This window comes from Danaus plexippus, chromosome 5 (assembly GCF_018135715.1).
Source record: "Danaus plexippus chromosome 5, MEX_DaPlex, whole genome shotgun sequence".
Classification (NCBI taxonomy): domain Eukaryota; kingdom Metazoa; phylum Arthropoda; class Insecta; order Lepidoptera; family Nymphalidae; genus Danaus; species Danaus plexippus.
The window spans coordinates 8,289,840-8,297,897 of record NC_083539.1 but is presented as its reverse complement, the minus strand read 5'-3'; positions in this window follow the sequence as shown (position 1 = coordinate 8,297,897).

Below are 8,058 nucleotides of genomic sequence, written 5' to 3'. Positions count from 1 at the left end.
TTATAATTAAGATGATTTTAAATTATCTCAATATGAGTTATTACAATTATAATAAATAGTATAAGAGAAGAAAACACTGAAATATAAAATATCCTCGAGGTATTAGGTCGCTTGAGTTTATTTTTTCATCTTAAGTTTTCATTCGTAATAATTTAAATTATTATAACTCCTATATATTACGACCTAGACATACTTTATCTGAAATAAAAGTAGGGGACAGTAAAATAATATTATAATTATATGAAAAATATCATTTAATTTAACCAACACCATTATATTTACCTCTCATGTAAACCTAACATAAAAATATTCATAGCCGTACCTAGACGCCAGTTAGCCATATATAACCTTAAACCAGAAAACGGGCACAGTCAACTTTTCTATATATCAGATAGATTATCTCTCTTATTAACTTGTCCAAAGATACAAAAGCGATAAATTGGCATATTTCCACTTAGTTACGTATACAACGAAATTGTGCAAATAAATTTTGGTTAATATAACTAACAATAATATATATATGTGTGTGTTAAAAAACATGAACTATCCATTTTTAGAAATATCACATGATATTTTTTTTTAATTTTTCTTACTTTTCAAGCTCTAGTGGATAAAAACCAGACATATATTGAAGCACAGATTAAATACGCAGTAAAATAAATAAATCGGAAATTGTTATATTCTACAACAATATAACGGATACAAATCTAATAAAATAGTGACAACTACAATTAGATACATATGGCAGGAACTAAGCTGCCTCTGTTTTATACATTTCCTATTCTTTGTAAAGGCCTGTTAAGGTCACCCTCCATAATTTATACCGATATCTATATTTCCTATAATATATATTAAAAATCGACTCACAATCGTACCGATAATATTAGATTAGTATTGGTTTCTAAGTGTACATTTTCACACTACATACGAGGCGTTTCCCGTTTCTGATTCACTTAATTGTATATAATGTGTGTGAAAAAATACGTAGTGTGAGGATTCCAACTTAGACTAAGAATACGAATATAAATAATGTTGTCAAAAAAATTCACGAGTAGTACACATTTACATAAAACTCTATATATATAGAAATACATTACGATCGTAGAAAAACCCTGAACTTGCAGTTATTATTTTAAATTGTCTCATTAAATCTATATCCGCCAACAATATATGAAAATTAATGTCAGAATGAAATTTTTTAGATAAAAACCTCGTTTACGCGACTTTCACAAAACGTTATGACTGACACATTCATCTCGTCTGCCCGTGATGACGGTTGCTGCGATGGAACCGAAACGTAAAGATTATGTGAGACGAAACCTCTCATCATGTCATGTCTTCACCCTTCGGGCGCCGGGTCCATCTCGTTGCAGGAGAGGAGCTTCAACAGTGCCTGTGACTTGCAACCCAGGTGTAGGTTTAAGGGGCCTCTATCTAATGCGCGTTTAACGCTCAACGATTATTACATATAAAATAATTTAATAAAGCGAATTATCCGAAAAACTTTGTTTTATTTAGATACCTTTGTTTCAAGTATATAAATTTAAAAAATTGGTTTGATAGTCTTGGCAGACTTACAATGCGTAGAAGTGGATTTATACACAAATATACATTAAAACCAATCATAACTAGTCGCTGTCCGAGACTAAAATAAATAGGAATTTCATGACTCTCATCCTATCATACTTTAAATTAATTGTAAGTTGAGTTACCGTCTCAAAAATGGCACGTAATGCATATTTATGCCATATGCGCTGCTTATTTTTGCAAAAATATAAATTATATTACAATATAATGCTCTGTCACGCTCTGTTACTCAACATCCTTATAGAATAATGTTACAACATATTTGAAGTGATTCGTTATGCTCAAGATGCAGCAAATCATCAAAAAATGCATTTTCCTTCTCTACAGATGTCAATCCTTCACGCTTAATATGGACGGTGGAAATCAGATTTATTTTGGTTCACACTGAATATTCATAAGTGTAATATTCTGTAGGTATTTTTTTAAATATACTAATCATATTAACTAAATATGTATGTATATGTACTAAATATGTATATGATACATTATTAGTATGTAGGTTTGTAACGACACAACTTATTGGTCTTCATTTGCTATCAGTAATTACCGAAAAGGTTTTATATGCCTATTAAATCTACGTGCGTCTATGGTATACCTAGAGTATTAATGGTTCCTTTATGGGATTGACTGGAAAATTATACCAAACTACATACTCCCGGCGTTTCGTTTACTTTTCAGCAGCCGTGATCACGGGCAGACGGGATGTGAGTGTCTGTCAGTTGGTCCTGTTATTTATCATCTACCGCCATCGATTTCTTAATTTTCTGGCGTACCGCTCTGGATGCCGGCAAAATGCGCTTACGGTGTAGTTTCAACAAAAAAAAAGCACGCGTAGTAAAATATCAGTTATATTTAAATGAATAAAACTCGCGAAAGTCTTGGATGTCATTAGGTTGTTCTCCAGTGGCTATACTTCGACTTAGAACGTTGGTAGACGAAGGTAATTAATAAACATACTTGTTGATCTCTTAAAGACTTCTATATATAGAAATTAAGTAATGCAATTAGTATATAAAATTTTGGACTATATTCTAACCTTATAAATAAAATTAACAAATATATTTTTAATGTTTTTGATAGAATTTTATTGATAAACAACCAAACCATCATGCAAAGATTTTATACAGAACAATCTTATTACTCCAATAAAAGTGTTTTTGGAAACAGAACTGTCAAGGGCATCACCTCGTCTGCCCGTGATCAAGTAACTGCAAAGCCAAAATTATCTAAAATCTCACACCAATTGTTTTCAAATCAGTATCGTTACACGGACTGGTCACATCAAAATAGAGAGAGACAGTTCCCAGTTTTACATTTACACTGTGGCTGATACTGTCACATTATATATTATACAATGTAAAACGGGAAACTATCTGTCTTTTATTTGATTATGCCAACTAATAGTAAGGATATCGTTCTGTAAGAGCATGTTATTATTAAATAATAATAGGATAAATTAAATGAAGTTTGCTATCAACAACTTACATTCAACAAAATAAACATTCATTGTCCAAATCTCATTTTTTTTTTATCATTTAAGGAACCACCCGAATATGAAAGGGAATTTTCCTCTAAAACCTCCTGACATTAAGATTTACGTAGACAGCTACTACACTTTGATAAGATAGTTGTGTTTTTATTTGCAAAGAAAAATGTTTCCCGTTGAAAATATATATCGCTGTGATATCTTTATTATCACGTTATTTCAAGAGTACACTTACCTTTGTCACGCTGTGTATGGTAATTTTGGCAGTAGACCATACATGTGAGGTTTCTTCTGAATATTATTTTGGATACAGAAATTATGTTCATATTGAAATTTTTACTTATATTTTAGGAACTTACTAATTTTTCGCATAACGTATTACAATACTCGACTTTTTCAAAACTGTAATTTTTTTTATATTACTACTGTCATAGGTTTACGGCAAGTTAACTAACAAGCTGCTGATCCCGAGCTTCTTTCTTTTTCTTTTCTTTTAGTTTATGAAAATTCTTTAAATTCTGTCGTCTTTTGTTGTGTAGATCATCAATCATTGTTATTGAAATTAAGCCACTGTAGTCGTGGTAGTTCGCTTATCCCCGTGTCTTATCTCAATCAGTCTGTCTTAAGCATAGTATATATACAATTAAACTTTCTGACTTCCCTCTTATGATTATTGTTACACGGAAAGCAATTCTTATTCCCTCATATATTTATAATTTATAATTAAAATACGAACATGGTAATTACTACTTCTTCTAAATTCTTATAAAGAAGTAATAGTAGCATGACAGAAAATAACTGATTTAAAATTGATAAAGTAAAAGGCAACTGAACAAATCATATTAGAACAGTAGAAAAAGAGACTTTCGTAAAGATAATGATTAAGAAATTTGAGATAATATTAGATTTTTCGCATCTAGTTTTGTTATTTACTTATAGATTGTTTGTTTTAAATTGAGTTCGCAAAATATTAAGTAGGCAGCACATTAAAACTCTTAATGCTGTGTCACATAATACAATTACCGTTAGCTTCACAATTATTTAGACACCATGAACAGCCCCTCAGCTATACATTTCACTTCAAATATGAGAACATACATCTGCGTATACCTTCACAATATATTTGCTAACAATAAATGTTCTTATAGGTACTTACTATGGAAAAAGTCCCTGTCAATTTTTTTAAAGATATGAGAAAAAATAAGAAATGTATAAGTCATACCTCATTTGATCGGCCTTAAAGCTGCTAAGATAGATTGTCAAGGAATACTCAAGATTCCATATATCTGATAAAAAAACACCCATAGATAAGTGACGTATTTTGTATCTTAAAATCGATAAATATGCATGTATTAAGATGTGTCGTACTTTGATAGTTTCAGCAATAATCCTATCTACAACTCTGTCTTGAATAACAGACAGCTCGCACGAGACTTGTTTTATATAAACTGCAAATCACATGTGGAAAATTTTACTTTTTTTATGTCATCCGGTTTATATATGTACGTACATGTTGCATTTTTGGAGTTTATATATATGTAGGGCTTTCCTTTTGATAGACATACAATTCTAATACATATTTTCGTGTTAAGGTCGACTATACATACCGAGTTTAAGATCTGTATATTTATATAAAATATAAAAATTAATGAACCATTTGAAGCCCCTGATGACTTTCATAACACAAACCAAGCGATGTCAGTAACCATAAAGTTAGTAAATTTTTCATTTACCAAATTATTTATTAAATTAGGTCAGCGTGTTTAAAACGATAACATATACAATAAATAGCTTACAACATACCTTCTAATATGAACTTGTAGTTTAAAAAAAATATATATATAAATATACATACAAAATTGAACGAAATTGCAAACCGTGTCATCTGTAGCGTGTTCATCTTAATATTAAAGGAAAACAACACGTGTTTGTATTATCTGAACTACTCTTATTGTTGTCCTGCTTGAAAGTTGATATTATCTTTGATTGCGGATTGACAAATTAGTCCACCGTTCAAATACATGATTTTTATTATGATTGATACGATAGACGTAACTTACGTGACACTAGTTATTGTCTATAAGCGAATATATTACTTATCTATTTTATTATATACCGCAAAATAAAATTGTGTAAATAAAACTAATATTCTCGGATGTGTGTATGTGTGACAGACGATCGAATTTTTTTATTATTTTAACTACATAATCCCGAAGTTTCGGCTACTTTTCAGCAACCGTGATCACGGGCAGACGAGATGAAAATGTCATTCGAAAGTCTTAGATGTTATTATCAATGACATATTTTGTTAATCGTGTCTGAATCAAAATATTTACCGCAACAAACACATCTATATTTTGGACTCTTTTCCTACTGATCCTCCAACAAATGTCTGTTTTTTTACACACAAACAGACAGAAATATAATAGACATCACGAGACATTATACTGAAAAACAATACAGTACTGCAGAATGTCTTAAAAAATACTCATATATAAAATCGATAGGCCTGAGCTGAAACACAATACCACAGATTAGTCTGCTTCTGCCATACGGTTTTGATTTTTTTTTAATTCTTAACTAGCTTTTCCCACGACCGTGTCCGTGTTGAAGTTTAATTTTATATCAACAAAAAGTAATCAAAATTTGTTATACAGAATTAGCCTAAAATACTCTTTGAAATATATTATTATAAATTTATATTTCATATATATATGCCCTATTATAAAAAAGCGATTATTTTAATATTACAATCACACACTCCAATATAATTTAATGAACTTATATATAGATAAACACTTACACTGTAGTAGAAAAACTTCTTTCAAATAAAATCTAGACCTAATAGGTACCTAATCTTTATCACTTGTTAGTGAGTTATGTCAAAAGCAATGTTAAGCATTACTATAAAACTAGTTGGAATAATATTTATTTATTGCTCCTGCATATTTGTATTTTGTATGGAATGATTAAATATAAATGTCAATGAGTGACCTAAATTCTAAAATATTAAGCGACGTATTTTATTTTAATCTACCCGCTGAATATTAAAATATTATAAGAATAACACAAAAATAAAATACATATGAGAGAGTATAGAGAGAGGGGTAAAGGTTAATTCATTATTTTCATTTAAATACTATGCTCGCGGAAGTCTTAGATCTCATTATATAACTTTCATCCACCAAGTTATATAGAAATGAAAAAATAAGTTATTTTTCATTTCAATATTAACTAAATTCACATTTATTATAAATGATTTTCAGGTAAAGTTTTTGTCATTGTAGAAATATTGTGTTGATTAAAATTAAATCATTGATAATAAAGAATGGTTTAGTATAAAACAATAACAAGCTATTCTGATACGAATTTAATATTATCTAACATATTTAAACGATCTTCTATATACAATATTTAGATGTGGTTCATAACTGTTCAAAAATCTAACTAACCGTACGCTTACTAAATGTTTGTCATACTACATACGGAGCGTTTCCGGTTGCAGTAGCAGTTTTGAATGCCTACCTACGTTAATACCTACGTTCAATCTGTCATCTGTAAATGACACAATTAAAGTATGTGGCCGCACGGTCACGATACGAAAGCTAAAAAGTACAAACTGTTAACAGGGCGTTTAAGTTACGCACATATTAATATTAACGAATGTATTATAAGTCAACTTTCAGAGAAAACTATAACTATAATAAAGAAATAAGAATGAGAAAATGTTATCGTCATTTAACCCAACTGCGACAGCCTTCAATGAAATATGCATAGATGCATTATATATATATATAACCAAATTTTATATAAAATTATTCTTCGCGAACCAAAAATTATAAATCAATTTAATATTTAATTCATTGTTTACGTGGAAATAAAATAAAACATATCTCTATATTTTAAGTAAGACAGCCATACATGATACTTACTATATAATACTAGTTTCAAACAATATTCAATTATGTTTTATCCTAGTACGAGTATCAACTTAGACACTGACAGTTTTACAATGTAAACATAATATGGTGGTAATTTCTCTTTTATTTGCAAATATCAGGTACTTATGTAAATATAGGCCACATAAACTTGTTGGAGATAACTGCAATAACGTACCTAAAAACGATATTTTATTTTTTTCACCATTTTTAAGACTATTACGAGGAGCATAAATAAATGTATTGTCGTACTGAACTAGTAGATATGTTGACATTTAATTCTCTACTCCATTTTTTATTTCTAGATTATTTATTTTCTTTAAGAAATGTGACCATCTAAGTCATCCAAAGAATTACTACGCGATACCATTTTGATTCCAATGTGTGAGAAGGTGCTACTGTCAACCTATTCACTCTCATTTTTCCATCATTTTAAATTACGTTGCCAATTGTTTTATTATAGACACGACAAGAAAATTATTAATAAATATTGTAGAAAATCTAATTTTCTTCTTAATTTCTTTCATTACATCCCCGAGGACTCAACTAGAAGTAGGTTACGACTTGTAGTTGAAGTGCAGTTTATTTTTGGACACACAGGAAGAACGAATTATATAAACTAGTAAGATCAGCTTTCTTAAGGTGATTTTTATTAGTAAATTAGGTGACCTGAGCGGCACAAGCAGTCTGACACACGGACAGTGTGTCTTTATATAGAATAAAATTTTTGATATTTTATGGCATAACCAAATTTTATGTTCGTTGAACTATTTAAAGTTTAGTGTATAATATGCACAGATAAAAAAAATCACATACTAAGGCGAAAACCATCCAGCATTCCATGGATTCTCCGGAAACAAGTCCATTGCCATAAAATGAAATATAAAAAAAATATTAATTAAATATAATAGAAACTATTACACAATTGTATATCAAATAGAATTCTCATATAATTTAATATACACATAAAAAGCGATTATTAATCTTCATAATGTAAGGTTGCGTCTGTATCAGACGCGTATCCCTGAGCGTGTTGTGATCTAGTTA